Source organism: Castor canadensis, chromosome 6 (assembly GCF_047511655.1).
Source record: "Castor canadensis chromosome 6, mCasCan1.hap1v2, whole genome shotgun sequence".
Classification (NCBI taxonomy): Eukaryota; Metazoa; Chordata; class Mammalia; order Rodentia; family Castoridae; genus Castor; species Castor canadensis.
Window position 1 is genome coordinate 10,108,175 of NC_133391.1, and position 25,185 is coordinate 10,133,359.

General features: G+C 37.8%; 1 pseudogene; it reads left to right on the top strand.

Moving 5' to 3' along the window:
- Positions 1–1,714: 1,714 nt before the first annotated feature.
- LOC109680318 (vomeronasal type-2 receptor 116-like) lies at positions 1,715–24,661 on the top strand (annotated as a pseudogene).
- Positions 24,662–25,185: the final 524 nt, after the last annotated feature.

The following is a 25,185-nucleotide window of genomic DNA, read 5'->3' on the forward strand; positions in this document are numbered from 1 at the left end:
TGTTCAGCAGACAGAGGGACCAGCCTGAGCACATGCATGGAGGTGGGGGCAGCCTGGCACAACTGGGTGTAGCCCGTCATGGGCCTTGCAACACTGAGGAGAGACTGGGGCCACAGAGCTTGTACCTCATGAGGGGTATTTAAGCAGAGGAACAGGGTCAGATGGGCTTGGGGAAGACTATTTGGTAGCCAACTTGTGGAATCCCTGAAGCAGGGGAACCAGAGGCCAGTCATATGTTTCACGATAAGAACTCTCTCTACCAGGAATTTCACCGCCTATTCAGTGGCTGCACACTCTCATCCTGGTAGGGAAGAAAGGCCAGGTTCAAAGTCAAGGTCAATGAAGTGCAGAAGTCCAGGTCATCCAGATAATGTGGACATGCCTCACAGCCCTCCCAACTCTTTCCATCTATCACCACCATCATTACAAAAGGCCTCCATTGTTGAATGTCTGCTGTGTACCAGGCTGGGGTTCCAACCGTGGTTCGCAGATGAAAAACCTGAGCACAGACAGAGCAATTGACACCTCCATGGTCACAGATACTGACCATGGCCAATCTGGCTTCAAATTCAGAGAACTCAGCCTCAAGCCTTGGCTTTTCCTTTTCCTCTTACCACAGCATGGTGCCCTACCTCCTGAAAATCCCATGATGATGTAGAACACATGTGCCAGCTGGACTTCTGTCTGAATGCCAACCTAAGGTCATCAGACAGGCAAACACAGCAAAGAAGGCGAGGGACAGGCCAAAAAAGTCAAGGGACAGCTGGGCCTCCCCAGACTTGTGGCAGGAGGTGACACTGCAAACACATCGATCTCATGCATGGGAGATATGATGCCTGGCCAATAGGCGTAGTTACCTCTGCAGTGGTGGCTTTGTCCCCTTCATCCACATTCATGCTGGGTTCACTCTAAAGTAAAAGCCACATGGTCAACACCCTGAATGGACACTGGACACCACACCCCTCTTATAGCTTGGGGCAGTCAAGCTTGGGCACAAGTGCCAAGCCTGGGTGACTTTTTGCATAAAAAGTGTGAGGGAGGCTTGCAGAGGGACCTAGTGTTGGTTTTAAGGACTTAATTCTGCTTCTGCAGTAGGGGAACTCCGTGAGCTCCTCTAGGAAATCACTCAACCCAACTGACTCCCAGTATCCTGTTCTTGTGGTCTCTATAATGGGACCACTAATGCCAGCTTCACAATATGTCATTCACTGGGCAGCTCCAACTGTGTGACCTTGAGCAGTTTACTCTGCTTCTCTGTGATTCTGTTTCCTCATTTCTAATATGTGAGTGATACTGGTATCTACATCATCATTATTGAGAAGGTTATGTCCACCAATCCTATCATGAGCTTAGGCTAGATCCTGGATGCCAGAGGTGCTGTCAAAATGATTATTGTTGTTACTTATCACTAGATAGTGGAAGCAAAGGTTGTGAAGTGTAAATGCATGATGGATGAAGGACACCTGCACTGTGCAGCACATAGGAGTTCATCAGTAGAGCTCCACTCTGCCTGGTCCCTCCCCTGGAGTAAGGCTTAGACACAAAGTGTTGTGGCCTCCTCATCCTGGACACCATAAATAAGACCCAAAACCCTTGTTTCTGAGAAGGACCATGAAGGCCAGCACTCTAGGCCTCTGTGCTTTGGGAGGTTCAGAGAAGTTAAGTGACTTTCTGGGTCACACAGCAGGTTAATCTGGAACACCAGGCTGAACCCATGTCAACCTTTGTCCTCAGGCCACATAGCACTATACAAATACCTCTCCTCAAGCAGAACCCTCACTCCCCCACACTCACACTTTCCATCATGCATGCCAGCTTGTGGGACATTCTGAAGATGCAAATTGCATCAAGAAATTGCTATGAAAACTATTTCCCTCCATATGACAAAAACCTGCACTGGAGCCCCAGGTAAGACCCTGTCCACATCACCTCATTCACAGCTCACCCTCCTGTGATCACTACCTGTTGTGTCCCTGCCTCAGATCCTTTGCACATTCTCTTCCCTCTACCTGACTGGTGAGAGAAAGAAGAAGCCCAGGGCTTCCCAGCCAGGTGCAGGATGTCCCCTTTCCACAGGTGATTCTCATAGAGGGATGGAGGACTGAGGGGGACATTTAGTGACCTGGACACTGGTGAAATCAATTCTTAAATGTTCCAGTCATTTCATGAGCTTTTTATTCAGAGAATTATAATTTGATTTCTATCAGTATTTCTGTGACTTTACTAAAATTTATCTTTTATGGTCTTCACTGACTTCTTGATTTCTGATCAGTCTTTATTTGTTTTGTCATGTTATTTTTTTGTGCATTTATTCAAGCCCTCTTTCACTTCATTGATCATTCTTATAATCATTTGATAAATTCCTGGTCTGAAATTTCTTCGTCTTCACTCTTCTTTGTGCAGGTGAAGGGAGGATAAAAGATGGAAGTTCAGAAGGTGAATAAGGTTGATGTACTCTCTGTAAAAGAAGGAGTATAAGTGGCAGAGTGGCTCAAGTGGTAGAGCATCTGCCTAGGAAGTGTGAGGCCCTGAGTTCAAACCCCAGAGACACCAAAAAAAACAAAAAAGAATGAGTATAGAATTGCTAAGCTTGTTGAAGCTACCATAAGGAGGCAGCTAAAGTCAAAATAAGAAAAACAGAGGACATGAACAAATTCAGGTTTTAATACATATATATGTGGAAAGTCACAAGGAAACTCCCTGTGTAGCTGCCTTTCCAAACATAAATGTCATTTTTTCTCATTTACAAATGTGAAGAACAGGAAGGTGGAACATGACCTACCTGGCAGTTTGGTACTAGTGGGAAGAGGGAGTGATTAGGGAAAGCACATGGGATGGTGGATATGTTGCAAACATGTTGTATACATGTATGTAAATGGGAAAAAGATACCTGTTGAATCTATTCCAGGAATGTGTGGAAGGGTGGATAAAACTCAATGTGAATTCAAGTATGATATATTTGATATGTTATAAGAACATTTATAAATGTCACAATGTATATACACCCAGAAAAAGAGAAAAATTAAAAACATTCTTTGACTCAGATTTCCTCTTCTTCACTATTGTTAGTGTTTGTTACTTTGTAGATACTCAGTTTAGGATAAGTCAAGTGGTCTATTTATTTTTCATATTTCCTAAGTTTCTGCATTAGAGTTTGCATGAGAAAACAACCAATTGTTTGAAAGTTTTCATCACCTGTAGTCTTCGATTGAATTATTTTCAGTGTTCAGGCAGGAGAGTGTAGTGGCAAGACTGAGGTTGTACTTGTCAACACCGGGCTATGGCATGGCTCAGTAGCCACGCATTTGCCCATGTGCTCAGAACACTGGGCCTGACGGGAGTCAAATTGAGCTAAACCACATGGTGTCTCAAGTAAAAGGCCACCTTGTCTGCTTATGGACTGCTTTCAGTAGAGCAGTTTTCCCTCTTTGTGTACTTGGAGCCACTGTTAGCCTCAGGAAGAATTATAACCTCACAGTTGAATAGGATATTACTTGCTTCACAAGGTTCCCAATTTGTAATCCAGGTCAAAAAGTCACTGAACCAAAGAATGTCCAACAACTGAGTTATAGAATTTTACAGAATACTGAGTGGTCTACATGCAGACGTGTACCTGAGGAGTCAAGCAAATGTACTTGCTGGTTTCAGTGCTTCCATTCATATCCAGGAGTTCATCTCCTTATAGGGTAAGGAGGATGTGGAAATCATGTCATTGGGAAGAGTTCAGGGCTTTCAGCACCACCTAGCAACAAACATGCAACTGCATGGATTTCCAGAAAGACTCTGTGAAATTTCATTCCCTGTCCAGAAATTCACTTCCATTTGGAGGCCATGGGTATGATGTGATTTGGGGCACATAGGCTTGAGGCTTTCTGTTCCACCTAGAAGGAACGCACAGATCCAAGTTGCCCATCCTGAATGACATGATTAAGTCAGCCAAAGCATACTCAGTGAATTGTTTCCACCCTGAACCTCACGTTATGGGATTCACACCTTTCCAGAGGTGGAAGAATGTCTAACCGCCATGCTTTTTGTTCACAAAGCTCTCTGTTACTGTACCTTCTCCAGTGGTTCACACTAGACCCTCTCACTCTCAATGCCCAATACCCATGACCATCTCCCATCCAAACATGATGTCAGGGATTCCCAAAACTCACTGAGCATTGATTTCTCCTTGATTTTATGCCTCCACAGCAGCTCAATCTCAATAGGTCCCTCTCCAGATAGCATCTTTCCATAGTCCTCCAAGAGAAGGGAAGTGATAAATGTACTTCGTTGCCAAGGCTTCACCCTGCACGATCATAGTCTCACCAAATGCTACACTAGGGTTCTGACTTAAAGGGTGTGTAGAATTGCCAAATGCTACCTTGGGGTCTAGACTTGTGGGAAGTGTAGCAGTTTGGCTTCCCTTGTGAATGTATCTTCATCTTCCATCCCCACCTGAGGCTGTGGCTGCACTGCATGGCACTGCATTGCTTTTTTCTTCTCCTCTCTGTTTCTTTGTGGTTTCCATCTCCCCAGTTTCTCTTTTCTGATACCCAGTGTTTGTTATTTCTTTCTCTATTCAGATTAAAGCCTGCCCTTAGTTATCTGATTCTTGTCATTCAGGCAGTAAAAACAAAAGACGGTTCTAGTCTACCATCTTGCCCCACACCTGAAGTCTGATTGTTTTGGACAGTTCTTCTAGGAAGATTTGTCATTACATGTGATTACAATTTTCCTTTCTTGAATTTGTATTGGTCTCTGTATTGACTCTCAAGGATTGTGCATATTCAGAAGGTACAAAAAAGTGATACATGCATTTAATGTTTAATGACCAAATCAGAGTAATCAATATTTGCATCTTTTCATTTCTTTCTTCTTCACAACTGGATTCTTTGGTCAGCCTTCTATTAGTTACCCACATAACCTCATAGTTTTATGTTGAACTATAGTCATTTTTTATTTCCTTTGTTAAATTTATCCAGGGTAGTTTATTGGTTTTGAGGCTATTGTAAATGGGATGTTTGAGCTGATTTTTTTTTCTCTGTGTGTTCATTGTCGGTGCATAGAATGGCTACTGATTTCTGTATGTTAATTTTACATCCTGCTACTTTGCCAAAAAAGTTTAAGATTTCTAATAGTTTGGGTAGAATCTTGAGGATCTTTAGGGAGAGTATCATGTCATCTGCAAATAGGGATAACTTGAATTCTACTTTCCCTATTTGAATCCCTTTTATTTCTTGCTGTTGTCTTATTGTTCTGGTGAGGAATTCCAAAACTATATTGAATAGGAGTGGAGAAAGTGAGAATCACTGTCTCAATCTTGACTTTAGCAAGAATGGTTTCAGTTTTTCTTCATTTAGTATAATGTCAGCTATAGCTTTGTCATATATAGTCCTTATTATGTTGGGGAATATTCCTTTCACTCCTAGTTTCTTCAGAGCTTTTATCATGAAAAGATGTTGAATTTTGCTAAAGCCTTTTAATACATCTGTTGATAAGGCTATGTGGGCATTGTTCTTGCTTCTGTTTATATGCTATATGTTATATAGAGATTTACATATGTTGAACAATTCTTCTATCCAAATTAAACCCATTTGGTCATGGTCTGGATCTTTGTGATGAGTTTCTGCATTCTCATTATCAATATTTTGCTGAGAATCTTTGCATCTCTATTCATTAAAGATGATGGTCTGTAATTCCCTTTTTAGTCACATTTTTATTGGGTATTAGAATGAGTGTAACACTAGCTTCCTAAAATGAGTGGGCTAGGGTGATACAGGCATGCATTTTGTAATGACCAAATCAGAGTAACTAGTGTTTGCATCTTCTCATCATTTCTTTATACTTCAAAATTGAATTCTTCAGTCAGTACTCTAGTAATTACCCACACACCTAATAGTTTGATGTTAAACTACAGTCATTGGAGAATCATACATGACATATCTCTGAAAATGTCATCCCAGACTTTAATTGCTTAAACCAAATTCTTATGAATTCATCATGACTGCATCTCTGTACTTAGCTCAAACCACCAGCATGTCTCTCCAGAATGTCTCCATCAACATCTTTTGTGAGTTCTGTAATAATACTGTTGCATGTCTCCCATCCATTCTAAATATGAGTGGCAAACTACTCTTTCTGAAATATAAATTGGAACATACCAATCTCTTGATAAAGATTTCTGTCATTCCCTATTACCCTGTGCATAAAAGTAACTGTTCCTATAGGCAACTAAGAGAACTTATGTCTCATCATTCTTTTAAGTCTCATTTCACGTCTACTGTACTTCAGAATGATTTATCTTATTTTCTTTTTCTATGCACACCAAGATCCTTATCACAACATTCATTACACAGAGTTCAATCAATTGCTTTATTCTTCTCAACTTGTTAGCTCATATTTTCTATTCCAGGGAAACTCCCCCATCCCACAGATCTTGACCAGAATAGGCACAATATGTTATTATATTTTATGGTAAAAACAGTTTTTCTTTCCATCATATATTGCAATTTGTGTATAATTAATTCCTGAAAGTGTCGGTCTCATTTCAACTGAGAGCTATGACATGAGACTATATTCACAAACATACACTCAGGGACTGAAAGTGTAACTGACACACAAAGTCACTCTTTGGCTCATTGCTTATTGAGAAATACATGACTTAGTGCATTTTGATTGCAAGCAAAAGTCAAATGAGCAAGCATAAAATTCTTGTAAAAGATGCTATGTCTGGGAGATAATCACAATAATCCTAAAGATTGTTTATAATTTTGGCATACTAGCATTAATTGGGTGGCTCCGTTTCCTCTATGCTTGACCCTGGCTAGGATTGTCACTTTCTTCAGAACAACAGAAGATGATTAACTCAGCATAGATAAAAGAAGACGTCAAGAGTGAAGAAAGTCATAGCTCAGAATGCAAATATACAACTTGATTTCTGCATCTACCTTGCACTATTGATTTGGAATTTCAATTGACAACTTGATTATTGGTTGATTATGGTGAAACACATGTATCTGTGAATGTCCCTAAAATGCAATAGGTATGTGGAGACCTGCATAAGTAATACAAGGAATATTAGGGGAATGCATGAACCTTGGGTGTGTGAAGCTGTCTCTCCTGTGTACTTGAATTGGAGGAAGTGATGCCCCATTGGCTTTGGTTAAGCCCTGACTGGGTTGAGCCCTTTATTACCAATTTGCTTCACACCTTACATGGCATCCAATTATGTAATTCATTTCCCACATCCCAAATAGCTTTCCTGCAAATTGTTTTTAGACACGTACTTCAGAACACCTCTAAGAAAGGTTCATTCATCCCCGGGGCCTTACCATCTGTGGGCTTGGATGAAATCATAGAACCTGGGGTGGAAAGGAGGATCCTCAAACTTATTTTCCAGCTCATGTTTATTTCATAGACGCAGGACCTCAGATGCAGAGGCCATGACAGAAATTGCTCCAGATTCCTCCATGGGAATGGAAAACACAGGGCTGAAAGAATTTGGAAAATTAGAATGGACATTCCAGTTGACATAAAAACATATATACAGAGGCACATAGGAAAAATATATACCTGCCTGACACAGTTGGCTCAGCCTCCACAGAGAATTGTACATTTCTAGATATGTTCCCCTTGATTTTTTTTTCCTTTCCCTCCAGCTTCCCCTCCATCTCAGTTCATTTAGTGATCCAGACTGTTTCCCAGCCCTAAACCCAGTATATACAAAGATGGAGATGTACTGATTGCAGGGATTTTTCCACTTTATTCTTTTGTCAAAATGACACAAGCAGTGATCCAGCTATTGCAGGACTTTCTACAAAGTAAGTTATGGCTTTATGTTACTTTCTTCCATTTGATTTCTGAAAGAATACTGCCCAAGTGATCTGTGAATGCATAGAGCATTGCTGATAATCACCCCAACATGGCACTTCTTCCCCTACCTTCCCAGAAACATTCCTAACTTATTTTGTGGTTATGGTGTACTTTTCTTTCAACAGGAGCAAGTATATTCTTTTTTCTTTTTCTCTTTTCTGTAACAAGGCTGAATTCTATGCATTTGCTCCACCATCACTGGGACTCCTCCAGCCTCGGCTGAAAGCTAGCACCAAGAGATCATCCTTAGAAAAGCAATCCAAGTCAATTCCATGTGTTCTGTACTGAGACACTAGAACAAAGTTCCCTTTCTTGTAGATCAATGCTGTGATAAGATTTCTTTACTCACAAATGTATCTAATAATGTCTCTACTGAGAAGTTCTGTACTTGTGCCCATGGTCATGAAAACACTTATGACTGTAGACCTCCAGTTACTGTTTCAAATAAGATGTGTGTCCTGCTGGGATGCTGTGTCAAATCTGGAAATGCAAGCATAGCCAGAAATAAATGATAAGCCCTGTGAGATTTTTCCCCTCCAATTTATTACTACTTCACTTAGACACATATCTGTGCTCAGGTTTTTGCTATGAACAAATGCCAGGTCTGCAGCAGAAGGTCTAATTAATAAATTGTTACGGCAGAATTCCATGGAATTCTAGCAATGTATTTACAGCCCTGTTAGCAGTGAAAATGTTGAAAGCAGTGATTCCTTGCATCTCTTTTCAAGTGCTGTGGTAGTGAGTGTTACCTGTAGTATCTGCACACATTTAGGAGCAGGGATGAAGGGGTAGGAAATTGAGTTTCTTCCCTGCTGTGGAAGGTATCAACATTGCTCTTATTACGTGCCTAGATGTTTGTCTGCTTATCTTTGTTAGCATCCAAATTTTTCCCAGGCTTACTCATATTTGAATATTGTTACTGATGCATTTGTCACACATTTGGCTCTGGTTCATTTTGCTTATACTAGTCCTTAGCTACTTTAAAATTAGAAAAATTTGAAATCTGTTTTCTAGGAGTCTGGTCTTAATCTCCTAAACTGAGAGAAGAGAAATGTTATGTGTGTTACTAATTGAATAGAGTAAGGAATATTTTATTCTATGAAGGTGTTGCATTGATACATGGACTACTGCTATGGTGTTTTGCTGTAGGGGAGGGAGGTTGTAGTCAAGTCTAAACACAACATATTGGCAAATATAACTTTATACCTTGTTATACTGGAGCTATTAGCTATTCTAAAAGAGGAGAATTTGAATCTCACTGTATTAGTGATTTTAAATTCGCTGAGAGCAAACTGAATTAGTCTGTACTAAATTCCTTGCACAAATATATGTCTTCTTTACAGATAATTTGATCTGATCATTGCCTTTAAAATGAATTGTTTGGGGGAAACTAACCGAGCTTGTGATATATTCTGGATATGAGTTACCTTTTAGATGTAAGTTTACGGAAAACGATTCCTCATTCTGAAGATTGTCTCTTCTCTGTGTGATTATTTCCTTTGCTCTGAAGTAACTTCTCCATTTAATATGATCCTTTTTGTTTAATTTTCTTTGGATTTCCATGTTTTTAATTTTTTCCTGAACTTTCCTGCCTATTCCCTCATCTTGAAAGGTTTTCTTGTATTCTTTTCTAATGGTTTCTTACTTTATAGTGTTGAACTATAGGGATTCAATTTTGTGGTTTTTTAGTATTAGGTGAGGGATGGGGGTCAACTTTCAAGTATTTAGTTCTCCCCACAGCACTGATTAAATAAACTGCTGTTTATTCAAGATATGTTTTTCCCACATACTTGTGAACCAGTTGATTGCAAATGCATGGGGTGGTTGAGTGCATTTCAATCTTCCATTGCTATGTGTGTCTGCAATTATGCAAATAACCTGTTGAGTTTTTTGTTTGTTTGTTTTTTGTCATACTATTATTTGAACTCAGGGCCTAAAGTTTCAGTGACTCCAGCAGCCCTTTATTTTGTGCGCTGTGTTTTTTCGAGATAGGTTCTCATGAATGTTTGCCAGGGCTGGATTCAAACTGTGTGCTAGTGATTTCTGCCTCCTGAGTAGCTAGGATCACAGGCCTGAGCCACTGCCACCTGGCTGTCTTGCAGTTTTCTCCCAATAATTTTATTTCATGGAATCTGGTAGTGCATTCTCAGGGTTCATCTTTGTTCAAGATTGTTTGGGCTGCTAGGAATTCAGTGAATTTTGTGAACTTTTTGTGACTGTTTTGCTACTACTTTGAATAATGTCAGATTTTTCCACCTTTTACATATTTTCTCGATGTTATTGTGTAACTGATGCATAAAAAATAAACTATACATATTTAAGGGGTACCATGTTATGTTTCAGTACATATAAATATTTCATACAATTTATGTTACACTAAACATTACTTATCTTCAAAAACTTCCAACACTTCTTTAAGATGAAACTTACAAAAGCATTTGTGGTAGGTTTTTGGAATATCATTAGTTTTGAAGACATTACCATGAATCTATAAATCACTTATGTAGATGGACATTTTCACAACTTTGAGCAACTTTTCCTTTGAACAAGTTCCATTAGTAGAACTTATTCATATCCATTGAAATCTATAATTTAAAAAAAAACAGTTTCTTGTTCCTGAGTACGTTTTTCCAGTTGGTCTGAGGAGCCAGTTATATTGTATTTATGTCTATTGCCACATATACCTACTTCCCCCTCATGCTTTATGTGATTGCTTCTTATTTGAGTAATTGAAATTGCACACCTTCTCTTTGTTTGGGTATGGTACCATTATATTGATTGTGTGACCTCTTCATGTATTCATTTGAATTTCCAGGTGAACACGATCATCTTCTGCAAAATACTGCCACCTGATTCTTACTTTTCATTTTTTCTCTACCTCTAATTTATTGTACATAAAATAAACTAGGAAATTCCAGAAGCATATTCAATTCTGGTGTTATGTAAACTATGGTCTTCATTCTACTGCAAGCTGTTTTTGTCACTGTGACTATGTACTATAGTTTCAAGGCAGATTTGATGTAGTTTTGCTAGTTTTGCTTCTTAAACTTTGTTGATTACTATTTGTAATTTTTTGACAATTTTTGTGTTTATGTTGCATGGATATTTTTGTCTTATTTCCTTTTTTGTTTGTCTTTTTCTGCTTTTGTTATCAGGCTAATACTGGAGGTAGGATGTATTTAGGATTCATTCTTTCACTTTTAATTTACACTATAGTTTCAGAATCATTGGTGTTATTTCTTGTCTTAAGTTTTGGGAGAATTTAGCAGTGAATTAATCCAGTCCTGGGTGTTACTTTGTTGGGAAGTCCTGTTAATGCTTCCTGTCTTTGCACAAAATAAATCTATTTGGGTTTTTTAGATCCTATTCTTTCTATTAGTTTAGTCTTACATTCCTAGAAATTTATCCAATGGTCAAATTTTCCAATTTATTTTAATAGACTTTTCAAAATATCCCCTATTAATCCTCTGGATTTTGGTGGTATCCAAAATTCTATTATCTACTTTTTCACATTTCACTTTATTTACTAGATTCTTCTCTCTGTTTTATGGGGAGGATAAGTATGAATAAGGGATTGTTAATCTTATTTATCTTGTAAAGGTACAATTTTTTATTTGATTATTTATATTGTATAAATATATAATGTATAAATGTATAACTTATTTTACATTCCACTTCACTACTTTCATGTCTATTTCCTTGCCCACTTACTCAGCTTGGAGTTTTGTACTTTATGAAATTCACCATGTGTGATACTTCCTTCATTCTCATTTGATCATATATTCTTCTCATGGGATTTAATCTTTCCCTGAGTCTATTGATTTTGACCATTTCTTCTTCATCTGTGAGTGGGATTCCTGTGAGTATCTTTTGCAATATTGGCTAGTGAGCAGGACAAATTTTTTTATTTATGGCTATGTGAATATAATAAAATCATAATTTTGTTTGAAATTCTACCCATTTCTTTTTTTTACATTTTACTATTATTTAAGAGCTGTATGTGGGGTTTCAATGTGACATTTCCATATATGGGTGCAATGCACCCCAGTTTGGTTCATCCCCTCCGTTCTTTCTCTTCCCTGTCCCCCTTCTTAAATTGACTTCATCAGGTTTCATTGTGCCATAGTCATACATGTACAGAATACACATCAGCCATCTTCAACCTCCATTACTTTTTTCATCTTTCCCTCCACCTCCCACTGTTACCCTTCCCTTAACAACATGTTTACATTCCTGACCTTCACTGTCTAAGAGTCTTTTGATTGTACAGGGGGGCTTGCCTTGCTATTCTGCCTCTAAATATGTCATAATTGACTCAGTTTAACCCCCTTTATTACTTTTCCTTGTCCTTTATCAATCCCACTGCATTGGTCAGCAGTTTTCAGAGTGTTTTTATTGTGTCTTTTTCCTACACAGATGGAAAATATTTCAATAGTATTCACTCCCTATCATTCTCTTCCCTTTCCCTCTTCCCTAGTGTCTTCCAACACTCCCACATTTGAATGAAGCTATGTGCAGATTGAATATACATACTGCTTGCCAGTATTTGTATTTGGACCTACCTTCCACAGTTAGAGAAAATATGTGACCTGTGTCTTTCAGAACGTGGCTTACTTTGCATAACTTCATGGTCTCCAGTTCCATCCTTTTACCTGCAAATGAAAATGTTTTAGACTGAAAAATATCCATGGTGTATAAATATCACATTTTCTTAATGTTTTCATCAGCTGCAGAGAATTGGAGCTGTGTCCATAGCTTGGCCATTGTGAATGATACTGCATTAAACAAGGGCGTGCAAGTGTGTTTATTGTATCCTGATATACAGTTATCTGAATATATGACCAAGAGTGCTATTGCAGGTTCTTATGACAGTTCTTCTATTAGTTTATTGAGTTTCCTCCACACTGCTTTCCACATGGTTGTACTAATTTAGTACAACCAAGGAACAGTTTACAGTTCCTCTTCACATTCCCATCCTCACCAACATTTGTTGTTTTGCGTTCTTGATGATAGCCATTCTAAGAGGAGTGAGGTGAATTCGTAATGTGGTTTGATTTACATTTCCTTTATAGCCAGGGACAATGGGATCTTCTTCATCTGTTTTTGGCCATTTCTGTTTCTTTTTTTTTGAAAAATTTCACCTCAGGTCACTTGCCCATTTCGTCACTGAGTCATTAGTCTCTGGGAGTTGGTTTTAGATTGATGATGCTTCCATCTGTTTTCTATTGAGCTTTTCTTCTCCAACATTTCAGTTTCATTCTTTTGTCAGGATCTGTCTTTGCTGAATTTCTCATCCATGTTACTGACGTTTTCACACCTATGTGAAACTGATATTTTCACTTCATTTGTCCCTTGAGTGTCTAAGGGCATTTATCATTGACAAAACTGGACATTCGGTTTCTTTGCTGCCATTTGCCACATTATACTATGTTGTGCTGTTGAAGTATTGTGAACACAATATCCATTCTTTGTACTCAAAACTTTCAAAATAGTTTCTTCTATCTTTTTGAAATGGAAAGTGCACAATTATAATTTATAGTCATCAGACTGTGAAACACTGCCTCAGAGCTCTTTGGACTGATATAACTGTGACCTTACTGTTCTTAAACGACTGGTGCAATTCATCAGTGAATCCATTAAGTCTTTGATTTTTCTTTGAAGAGGATTTCTATTTTCATTCCATCTTTGTTATTCATCTGTCCAAGATTTCTATGTCTTTCCAGCTCAATTCTAGTAAAATGCATGTCCCTAATTTTTTCCACATCTTCTAGACTTGCAAATTATTGGCATATACTTCCTTATGATCATTATTGAGCTATTCTCTTTTTGTTGTGCCTTTCATCACTGGTGTTATTTAGTTCATTGTTGTGTCCATTTCTTAATCTAGGATCTCCTCAAATTATGAAAATGTCTTTGCCTTTGTTTCTTTAATCTCCATTTCACTTTCTTCTCTGATCATAATTATTTCTTTTCTTGTACTAATTTTGTATTCAGTTAGTTCTGTTTTCTAGCTCATTGAAGAGTCAGTTGAAGGATATTATTTTCAGCTGTTCTTCTTTTTCTCCAACTTATGCAGTGATTACTATGAAGTTTTCTCTTGGCGCTGCTGACACTACATCATACGGTATGGTGTTGCACATTTTCTTTTGTTGTGAGAAACATTTTAATTTCCTTCTTGATTTTTGCTTTGATCCATTGGATGCTCAAAAGTCGTTTTTAAATATTCACATACATCTTCAATCTGAGGTTTTTCTTGTTGACTTCTTTTTATGGTTTTGCTAGAAATTAAGCCTTATATATTGTTATGCTTTTTAATTTTGACATTTTCCTAGGTTTTATGATATGATCCATCCTTGAGCTATGCATGTGTGTCACCTTCTAGGTTAATTCTTTTTGATAGGAGATCTCTTTGTGTTACAGGTTTTTGTTTTTGCTGTTCTTCTTGTACTTCTTCTTCTTCTCTTTCTCCTCTTCCTCCTCCTTCTTCTCTGAGAAACTCAAATTGCACTCCTTGACTGTATGTTTGTGCTAGAACTCCCTTCTTAGGCCAGCAGGGTTAAGCTTATATTTATTTGTTAATAATCTTTTTAAGGCTTGAGAAACTTCTCTTTATCTTTCACCTGTGAGAGCTTCATTATACTATGGCTTCAGGCAAACTTGGTTTTGTTACCTGTGAATGCTTAATTTTGATCCTCCTGTACCCAGATACTTGTATCTTTCTCTATGTTGGGGAGTTTTAATGTTATTATTCATTTGAATAAGCTTCGTACATTTTTGGCTTTCTCAACTGCTTCTTAAATTCCAATAGTACAAATATTTGGTCTTTTATACTTTTTCAAAGAAGCCATAAGATATTGTCAACTTCTTCATTATTGTTCTTCATTTGTGTATTTTAAAAAGCCTGTCTATAAGAACATTTGTCTTTCTTTTGTTGATCTGTCTTGCTATTCTTCACTTCTGTCATACGTTTAAATTTTGCTGAAAGTATGTAAAAACTCAAGAAACTCTGTTTGATATTTTTTCTTTCTTTCTTTTTAGTAAGTTTTTCAGTAGATTAATGAAACATTTCACTTTGTTTTCTTCCAGTTCGTGGAATTTGTTTCCTTAAAACAGCTCTATTAATTCTCTGAGTTTTCTCCCCTTCCCAATAGTTCCTGATCTCCTGCTGTTACCTCATTTGGAGAACGAGATGAGGTCATAGTTTCCTGAAAGGTTCATGATACTTTTTGACATAGGATGTCATTTGGTCTTTTGCGTATCACGTATTTATTTACTTCAGTCTTCCTTCCTTTGCTGGCTTCATTTGGGCCTGTGTTTGAAGAAATTCTAAGAATTTGGTAATTTTTTGTCTGAGCCTGTTGTCATTTACACTATTTCCTTGAAAGGTTTGCAGGGAATGGTTTGCTGGTATATTGTTACTGTATCATTAATAGACACAAAGCAAAATCCAGCTTGTCACACATAATCTGTTGCTGTGTTGAAAATGAAAACCCATACAATGGAGTGCAAAAAGAGAGGACTATACACATCTGAACCTCTCCCTGGGGACAGAGTAGGCCCAGATACCTTATCCATAGTTACTAGTCTAAGGTGATAAACTGTGTGATGCTGCTGGTTCCCAAAACTAATCACTGTGGTTGGAGCAGTTCCAAGTTTCCCTATCATTCCAATGATCACCAAAGTGATCAGGCTATGTCACATCAAAATCCTTTACTCACCAAGACAAACACAACCCTGAGTTAAGACCAAGGCTCACTCTTCTATTCACTTCCTATTGCTGAAGAGGACTTATACCCAAAACTGCTGCCACCAGTCACAGATGATGTGAAATGGACGAGCAAATGTGCAAGACACTGGCACTACATATCTTCCAAATGCAGTACAGGTATTCTAGAAGCTCTGAACTGGAGGGCAGTGTGATTTATATCACTCAGTATTTGAAACCAATACACTAGCAACAACTTCAAGAATAAAAATTATAATCTTACTATCCAGACTTACCCACTATAAGCATTGTTTTACACCATTTTATGGGATTGAGTTTGGAAAAGTGGTGGTAAAGAAAATACCAGTCAACTGGGCTGAGGTTATTATGGACCATGTTCAAGTCTCATGGTCCCAGGACCTCAGATAGTGGTTAGGCAAGCAAAAACAAAATTTGTATTCCTAGAGAGGAGGTAGATATTAAGAAATTGTGATTTCATATAGTCACGTAACATCCTGTGTTCATTTAACAACAAATATATATTTTCACACATGTGGCACAGGAAAAACCAAGCATAATTTGCACCGCAAATTTTTCAGTGAGATGACAAAGCAATCTCCCCTACCTTCTCCCTTCCCCCTCACCCTTCCTTCCCTCTCCTCATCCTCCCCTCTTTTGTCCCTCTACAGCCTTCTCTTTCTTCCCTTCCATTTCCTCCTACACTAAACCTCTATGTCTCCACCCCTCCTTTTCTCTCCCCCTCTCCCTCTCCCTTTCTTTCCCTGTCCATTTAATGACTTGAATCTCATTTGTGGGAGATTATTTTTTATGACCTCACCTAAACTAAATAAGAAACCATATTCTTAATGGATACAAATAGGCACTGATTATGTGACATATTAACTTTAGAGACACACACATGAATGCAAAGACGTCATTGCTTTGGACTTGAACAGATCACGTACTTATTATTTCTAATGGAGAATACAATGGTTTCTATGCAGGCTTTCCTTAAAGAACTACCAGTTTGTACTAGCCATGGATTTTGCCATTGAGGAGATCAACAAGAACCCCCTTCTTCTACAGAACATATCTCTGGGATTTGATATCTATAATGTCCTACACACTGAATGGTAGACATTGACAAATTCCTTCATTTGGCTTCCTGGGAGTGACAAAGTTATTCCTAATTACACCTGTAGATGAGAGAGCAAGTCTGTAGCAGCACTTACAGGATCTTCATGGGTAATATCTGCCCAGATTGGGACCCTGCTGGAGCTCCTCAAATTTCCGCAAGTAAGGGTGTGAGTGGGATGGGGATAGATGAAACAGTGGCTTCTTTGCTGCAATTGACAGGTGTCAGGAGGAACAAAAGGATGAGACTTGTTTTTATAAAGTTCTCCATTTTTATTGTCAAAGACTTTATGGGGCACCATGTTCCCTTTTGTTTGGAATGCATAAATGGGAGAAATTGGAGCAGATACTAGGTTTCTTAGATTTCTGAGACTGACTTATGGTCTTCGAAAGAGTTCTCATAAAGTGAAATGAGCAAGCCTTATTTTCTACCTCTTTTCTTCATGCTTAGTACGTACCAGTCCTCAGATTGTACTTCCAGACTGTCCACTTCTTCATGTGGCTTCCAATTTCCTTTTCCCTTTAGCTTACCTTTGGGCCTTTTGATCCTATCCTGAGTGACCATGACAAGTTCACATCTCTCTATCAGATGGCTCCCAAAGAAATATCTCTGGTCTTTGGCATGGTCTACTTGATGCTTCATTTCAGATGGACCTGGGTGGGGCTCTTCACTTCAGAAGACCACAGAAGATTTTAGATTCTCTCAGACATGAGAGAAGAGATGGACAAGCACAGAATCTGTGTAGCCATTGTGTAAATGATCCCAGTCACCATAGTCTCCTCTTTTCCAAATGCCTAGTCAAAGCATCACCAGATTATAAAATCATCAGCAAATGTGATCATCATTTGTGGTGACAGTGATTTCCTGGAAGGTTTAATGTATAATTTCGGGGAGATTTAATGACAGGCAAAGTCAGGGTCATGAATTCTAAATGGGATGTAACAAGAAGTAATAGATATCTCATTTTAGACTCATTCCGTGGACATCTTATTTTTTCACACCACCATGGAGACATGTCTGGTTTCAGAAATTTCATCCATTCAGCAAACCCTTCCAAATATCCAGAAGACTTTTACCTAGCTAGTCTATTTTTAGTGTTTTTAAGTTGCTCATTTTTTGAGTCTCAGTGTGGAACTTATAATAAATGTCCACACAGTGTCTCCTTGACCTGGTTGCCTGGGAATCTTTTTGAAACAGCCATGAGTGAAGAGAGTTACAATATTTACAATGCTGTGTATGCTGTGACCCACACCCTTCATGAGATGCTACTTCATCAAATCCAAATGCAAACAATGGGAAAAAGAAAGTGGATGGTATTTTCCCCTTCTCAGGTAATGGCTTTTTCATTGGAAGGTACTTGACATCATGAGCGTCAATTTGTGAACTGATTTCATAGACAAACTAAGTAGTTTATGATACTTTCTCTGACAGCACATTAAAAAAGTATACATTTTTCACTTTATAGGAGATACCTAGACCTGGGTAGATATGTTCTTGAATAGCAGGGTGTATGTCTCCAAAAATGTGTTTTGATTCCACATCAATGTTTTCTGTTTTTAATGGCTTCAATAATCTACATGGAAAATGTTTTCAATATGATAAAGCTATGATAAAGCCAGCATCTCACAAAGAGTTTTTAAATAAGAAGAAAAAGAGAATGAAGTCTTCGAGTACCAAAGATCTGCTAGAGACAATGGTGGGTATTTTATATCAGTGATTTGATTTAATTTCAGTTTAGGTGTTAATGAACCCATTTGCAATTTGAGTCTCTATATTCATTGAGAAAATACCTGTTAGGTTTTTCCAGGAAGTTAAAACTTACCTAATTCCCAGATTCACTCATTATAGTTAAGTGTGACATTGGTGTTTTCTGTTAAAACTGTCATTTTGATCCTCTGATCTGTGTCCAGAATTTGATATCATGATATTTTGGTTCTCTAGCTTTTCCTTTGTACTACATCGTTGTTGTACTTGTGTCAAGAAGCAGGATTAAGCCAATAAGGAGGTTTTCTCAGTTCAGATTTTCTGTCTTAGCCATGGAATCCACTTCATCTTTGGATGATGCATCTCTTTTAGCTGCACCCCTTTCTGAAGAACATTCCATTTAACAACCCTGCTGAAGACCAAGTGATGTTGGATGAGAAAAGGAAATTGGAGGCAGAGTATGACATTCTCAACTTTTGGAAATTTCCAGAAGGTCTTAGACATAATGTGAAAGTAGGAAAGTTTTCCCCATATGGTCTACATGGTCAACAATTATCTCTACATGAGGATCTGATAGAGTGGAACTCGGGAATTTAGAGGTGTGTTGGATCAAATCATAATGCTTTGAATTTCACACATCAGCAAGCAATACTTGTTCAGATTTAATATTCTTGATGTTGATTCATGATCCAGCAATGTTCATTTAATAACTTACAACTTGGAGATTTTTCTTATTAACTCAATCATTGGTGAGAAAGGAACACATTTGTTTACCAACAAGTTTCTGTGCTCATATTTTGCAATCCTAAAATACACATGATAGCTGTAACTCAGCTGTCCTTCACTGTGACAAAATGCATGAGAAAATCAACTTCTAAGGAAGAACAGTTTATTCAGCTAACAGTTTTGAAAGTTTCATTCTTGAACTTGGCCTGGTCCTTTAACGTCTATGGCAAGGCGCAGCATCATGGTTGGAGCAGGTAGCAAAGTAAGTACACACCTCATGGCAACAGAGGAACAAAGACAAACACAGAATTGTCCCTGGGGTACCAATATCATCTTTAACTGTGTACTTCTAATGACCAAATTTCCTCCCACTAGAACTAATGCTTAAAGTATCCATGCTTTCTAGAAAGCACCAGGGCTGGGGACCAAGCCTTTAACACATAAGCCATTGTGTCATATCATGGCCAGAATTTAATAATGTGCAATCAATTTGTAGGACTTGTGTAGAGAAAATTAATATTTCTTAATGATCCAATTCAGTAAAATACTGTAATTATTGAAATACTATGGAAATGTCTGAGCAACCACCAATACCTATCTGATTTTCCTCAGAATCCTCACTCTGTTTGCAGTGAGAGTTGTGGTCCTGGATTCTGGAAATCCCCTCAGGAGGGAAAGGCTCCCGGTTGTTTTGATTGCATCCCTTGCCCTGAGAATGAGATTTCTAATGGGACAGGTAAGTCTGTGACTTATGGAGAAACTCCCACCCATCCTTAATAGTTTCCAATATTCCTTAAAGGGGGAAATGCCCTACAAGTGGACTGCATAGGAAAGGTCTACCTACATCCAGTTGGCAAATGAAATGACACAAAATATCACATTGACCTTTGAAACAACACAGCCCATATACAATGATTTGCATATTTGATTCATCGCTATATTAATTGTATGCATTACTGTCTCAAGAAAACACCTTGCACCTCTCCTCTCTGCATAAGTTTGATCTCTATCATGTAATTTGGGAGAAATGTTATGCAAAAATGTCTTCCTATTTGTACCTCACAGTGAATACATGGTTCTTGCACATGTTTATTTTCTGAGTGCTTGTCAAAATGCTTGACAAAGAACAAGTGTTAAGAAAATTTTTGTTTGATTTAAGAGATAGGTTTATCTATATTGTAAGAAATTCTTTGAGAGCTTCAGAGGGCAGGCTTGGGTGCTCGTGGATCACACATAAATACCATCTTCTTGAAAGCTGAGATCAGAGGATTACAGTTGGAGGCCAGCCGAAGCAAACAGTGTGTGAGACCCCATAGCAAAAACAACCAGATGAAAATGGACTGGAGCTGTTACCAAGTGGTAGAGTGCTTGCTTTGCAAGTGAAAAACCCTCAGTTTCTACCCCAACCCCTCCAAGGAAAACAAACCAACATTCCACATGTAAAAAGACATACAACTATAATGACATGAACTCAAACTAGCATAAATGGTCTACAATGAATACACAAAGACCTACTGGAAAAGTGTCATAAATTTGTACAGAGATACATACACACTAATATTATGTTAGATGAGTGGGGGAAATGTCAACTAGAGTTTTATGCTATGAATTTTTGTAATAATCACAAAACCTGAAAATGGTTCCATCTGGCAGAAACTCAGAGAAAGTTGGATGGACTGATGTAGAATAGAGATACAAATGAATAGGGAACATTTCAGGATGCCACAGTTATCATATTACATCCACAATGTCCAGATTGATGTTAAATACTACATGCTAGAAACACTTCTCCAACATGGTTTTCATTTCCTTTATGATTCATATGTAGCTTAGTTAAGCAGCATACTTGCATGATTTGAATTTCACTTTAAATTTATTGAGATTGACAACAGAGTGCAGATGCAATTAATTTGCATTTTTCATTCTTTATGACCATGGGGTTTAATGTAGATTCACTCTGCTGAGAAAAATTTCACTATAAAACAATGCCACTATCTTCAAGCTTATACATTAGCAAATACTTGTTTACACATACCACAGTTTAAAGAATAATTTAAACAAAGATTATAAAAATATGAAAATATTATTAATGGAATAATTATTAATTGGAATAAATACTCAGGCATCCAATTAGCAATGCCAGACATTGTATGTAACAAGCACCTATCACAATCTAGAAAAGGAAAAGCAACCTAAAACAAAGAAACAAGGGAACGAATACAAGAAGATATATTTAATGAGTTAACACAATAAAGGAAACTCAAAGTTAAGGTGTATTCTAATATAAATAAATATGGTTTATAAAAAAATCCTGAATAAGAATGTTCACCAAGAAATTGTAAATTTGTAACAGGACATCACTTGTGAAATTCTGCAGAATTATGTCATCATCATGGGTGAATGTGTTGTTGCATACCTGTAATCACAGTTACTCAGATGGCAGATGTAAGATGATGACGGTCTGAGGCCAGCCCATGCAAAGTTTGCATGGTACCCAATCTGAAAAACAAACTAAAAAAGAAATGGGCACAGAGGGAATGGCTCAAGTTCACATGGATATTAAGCAGAAAGCCCTTAGTTCAACCCCTGTGACTGGAAAAACAATCATAAAAAAAGAATAAGAACTTCACTGACACATTTTTAAATATAAATAAAAATCACAAATCTCAGTCATTGAACTTAAAGACTGTCACAAGGGGGAACTGAACATCTCAAGGGTTAGAGTGTATCACAGGGATAGAGCCAACGCATGGGGGACTTGGTGTCCTGTGTTCAATCCCCAGCACCACATACAAACCTGCACGGTTGAATATATGTAGTAAGTATAAACCATAATTGAATCATCTATGGCTATTTTTATGATTGTCATGAACATCACTGGTGAAATTTATTAAAATTTCAAGAATTTAAAAATGCTCATTTTCTTAAGCTCCTTCAGAGGATAAGAAGAATGGGGCAATAAAATTTATCTTATGAGAAGAGCTAAACTTGGTTCCCCATGTGTGAGAATATAGAAGAGAAGTCTATTGGACATTTTCCTTTTTGAACTACATTCATATTTCCTGTTGAAGGTATTTTAAGGGAACTTCAAATGACCAGACTTGGTATATGCAATAGAATTCAATTATATCTCAACTAGTTTTGATTTAAACTAGTTTCTTCAAACAGATATAATAATATCACCAACGCTAGAAAAATGTATAATTAAATTCCACACCCATTTGTATCTTAAAATAAATAGTAATAGAACTGGTCTTACTAAATAAGCAGGTGTCAATTCTCTTAATCCCATAAAAGGTATTTATAAAATCCCAAAAACAGCTTCACGTTTTGGGGTCCAATGTTGAAAAACAATGAGACAAAAATGCTCAATATAACAATTTCCATTACACATTGCACTGAGATCAGTAAAAGAAATGAACACATTGTTTATTCATTGATTTATTTGTGGATTAATTGATTGATTAATGGTTCCAGGGTCAAAACTGGAAACCTTGGTCTTGCTAGGCAAGTGTTCTACCATTTGAACCATACTCACAGTCCTTTTTTGCTTCAGTTAATTTGTAGATAGATACATCCTTTTTGCCTTGCACTGTGATGGGCATAAACAGCAGCCCACAAAGCTGGGAACACAGGTGCCAACACCACTCCAAGCTTATTTGTTGACATGGAATCTGAGTTTTTCCCCAGGCTGGCCTTGAGATGCAGTCCACCCTATCTTTATCTCCTGAGTAGCTTGGATTGAAGTTTTGGTACCATGCACCAAGCATAAAGATATTTTTCAGGAATAGAACACATAACATGAATATGATCATATGGTATTGCTTTCTATAAAATTGAGGCAAATTGTGAAATTAATCATTGAATTTACTTATGATGGAATATGAGGTTCATGTATATGAATGTATTATATTCTGCAAAGCAGTTATAAGTTATAAGTGAATTTTTTAAATAATGACATTTAGTATGTCTTAATGGATATACAACTGAGGGATAAATACCATTATCGTTTTGAAAGACCCTTGACATTAACAAAACAAATGTAGAAAAATAACAAATAGACTGGAGTTAGTGCAGGATTAAATATGATTATGAAAAGACAAACTCATACTCGAATCCTACAAACAGATGTATTGATTCAGTGGAAGTGTACTCTAAACTACAATAAGCATGTGGTGAAAATTACAATGAGTTGCAGGATGTTGAGACTTCTTCACCCAGTTAAAAAGTGTCATTGATCACCTCTATTTCCTGGAATTTATCAATTATCTATGTCATAATAAAAGGGAACATAATTCTAAATAAATTTTGAGGCTTTGGTGAATAAAACTGGGTCTAGTTTATAGAGGTTTAATTTGTTGAAGTGGCATAACTTGAGTGTTTTTTGAGAATTAGAAAATGGTGTCATGAATATGTCAGATAAGTCAAGGAAGTTAAAGTAACTTTGTGGTACAATAACAAAAATGGGAAGTGGTTGATTGGAAATATTTGCTGTGTAGAATTCATTTTTATCTAAAGCAACAAAAGAGGAAAATTTTACCATTGTGCTGTCGGGGAGGTGTGAAAACTGAACCTTGACTAGGGGTAACCTGCACTCCTCACCAGACATGGATCAGTGTGTGAAGTGTGCAGATCATCAGAATGCCAACTAAGACCAAAACCACTGCCTCCAAAAATCTGTGACCTTTCTGGGTTATGAAGATCCCTTGGGTTTGGCTCTGGCCTGCATGGCTCTGATCTTCTCTGTACTCACAGCTGCTGTTCTCGGGGTCTTCATGAAACACCATGACACTCCCATTGTCAAGGCCAATAACAGGGCTCTCACCTACATCCTGCTCATCTCCCTCACCTTCTGTTTTCTCTGTTCCTTGCTCTTCATTGGCCGTCCTGGCATGGCCACCTGCATCCTCCAGCAGACCACATTTGGAATTGTGTTCACAGTGGTTACTTCCACTGTCGTGGCCAAAACTCTCACTGTGATTCTGTCTTTTAATATCACGTCTCCAGTGAAAAGGATGAGGTGATTGTTGGTATCAAGGACACCTAACTACCTTATTCCCATCTGCACACTGATCCAACTGACTGCCTGTGGAATCTCGCTTGGAACCTCTCCACCCTTCATTGACACAGACACAAACTCAGAACACGGCCACATCATCATCGCGTGTAACAAGGGATCAGCTGTGGCATTTTACTGCATCCTGGGATACCTAATTTTCCTGGCCTTGGGGAGCTTCAGAGTGGCTTTTCTGGCAAGGAATCTTCCTGACACATTCAATGAAGCCAAGTTCCTGACGTTCAGCATGCTGGAGTTCTGTAGTGTCTGGGTCACCTTCCTCCCTGTCTACCACAGCACCAAGGGAAGGGTCATGGTGGCTGTGGAGGTCTTCTCCATCTTGGCCTCCAGTGCAGGGATCTTAGGCTTCATCTTTGGTCCCAAGTGCTACATTATTTTGTTAAGGACAGAGAGGAACATTCTGTATGGCTTCAGGGATAAAACCCGTTCTATGTACAATGAGCCTTCTGAAGATTAAACTCATGTGTATCCTAAACAAAAAATCAAAAAATGAAGTTACACCATTCTAGCAGTTAGATATGAGGTTAAAACATGTGCTTTACTTCAGTGTACTGAAAACCCATGCTACATCTTCTAACAGGGTTAGAATTTCCATACTTTGCATTTCTCTCATTTTCAACATTTGATTGCATTGTGATTTTGTTATTTATTTTGTCTCATTGATTCTGCAGTCAACTCTGCAAATATTACTTTCTTCTTCTTCTAATCTCCACAATGATGTTTTCTGCCTTTTGGTATTTATATTTATTTTTCTCAAATTTTAGAATATATGAAATTCATTGACCTGTGTTTGGCATTCCCTTGATATAGTTCCTTGATTTTTGGCAATAGTGGAAAATTCCATGCCTGGTGTTTCCAGGCGATCACTCTATGAAGTGAGCCACACCACTATCCCTTTTTGCATTTGTTATTTTTGAGATACAGTATTGCTTTGTGCCTGGGCTGGCCTGGTCTTCCATTCTCCTATTATTTGTGCCTCTC